We start from the raw sequence: 758 nt of genomic DNA on the forward strand, positions 1-758 counted from the left end.
TCTGTCGCTCAAATCCATTTTTTTTTTTTTTTTAAAGTGCTTGCAGCCCAAAACCAGCGTTTAGGAGAATTGGATCCTAACTCCAGTTCTGCCACCATTACTGGGCTCCCTTTCGACATGTCACAGCGTGTCTCAGCCTCAGTTTCCCCATCTGTGAGAAGGGAGAGATGATCTTTTCGCACCCCCCCCCCGCCACACACTTTAATTAACATTTGCAAACCAGACTCTGAGGTTTCAGATGAAAGGACTACAGAAGGGCAGAGTGCTGGGAGCGATTATTCTGCACGGCTGGGGAGAACACGTACCGGAAAGCGCCTGACACAGAGGGATACTCTACAAGGGCTACGTTACGCTTCACCCAGTGCTTTGGCCGTGCGTGAAAATAATCCGTGTATTGAGACGACAGATTTCTGTCTGGCAAAGCTTTGCAGCAGAAGGCATGGCAGGGATCCAAGCACGGTACCAACGTGGGTCTCTGAACGGGACTCTTCGGAGGCCAAACCTATGTCAACACACCACAGCGAGGCCTTCTACAGCGGCGCAGATGCCAACGAAGTGGGAAAGCCTCTCGCTAGGAATCAAACATCGCTCCAGACCGGCGCGCGGTCGCCTGCAGGACTCTGGGCCAGCCTGGATGACGGGGGCAGGCGGTGCAAGAAGGGTCACAGGCCGGGGCCTCAACTCAGACAAAAAAAATCCTCGTCTAGGCCGCCCCAGAGAGGGCTGCAAGGTCGGAGAGGCAAGGGCTGGCCCGGCCC

At 54.9% G+C, this 758-nt stretch overlaps 1 protein-coding gene across 1 annotated transcript in view; it reads right to left on the bottom strand.

Annotated features, from left to right (window-relative positions):
• Window positions 1-484, bottom strand: part of UBAP2L (ubiquitin associated protein 2 like) — a 34,152-nt gene extending 33,668 nt beyond the window's left edge. The window contains exon 1 of the mRNA XM_025212651.1: window positions 306-484. The gene's annotated coding sequence lies outside the window, so the exon portion shown is untranslated. The remainder of the gene's footprint in view (window positions 1-305) is intronic.
• Between the last annotated feature and the right edge of the window lie 274 nt (window positions 485-758).

The sequence above is a fragment of the Alligator sinensis genome, unplaced genomic scaffold, assembly GCF_000455745.1.
Source record: "Alligator sinensis unplaced genomic scaffold, ASM45574v1 scaffold1165_1, whole genome shotgun sequence".
Lineage (NCBI taxonomy): Eukaryota > Metazoa > Chordata > Crocodylia > Alligatoridae > Alligator > Alligator sinensis.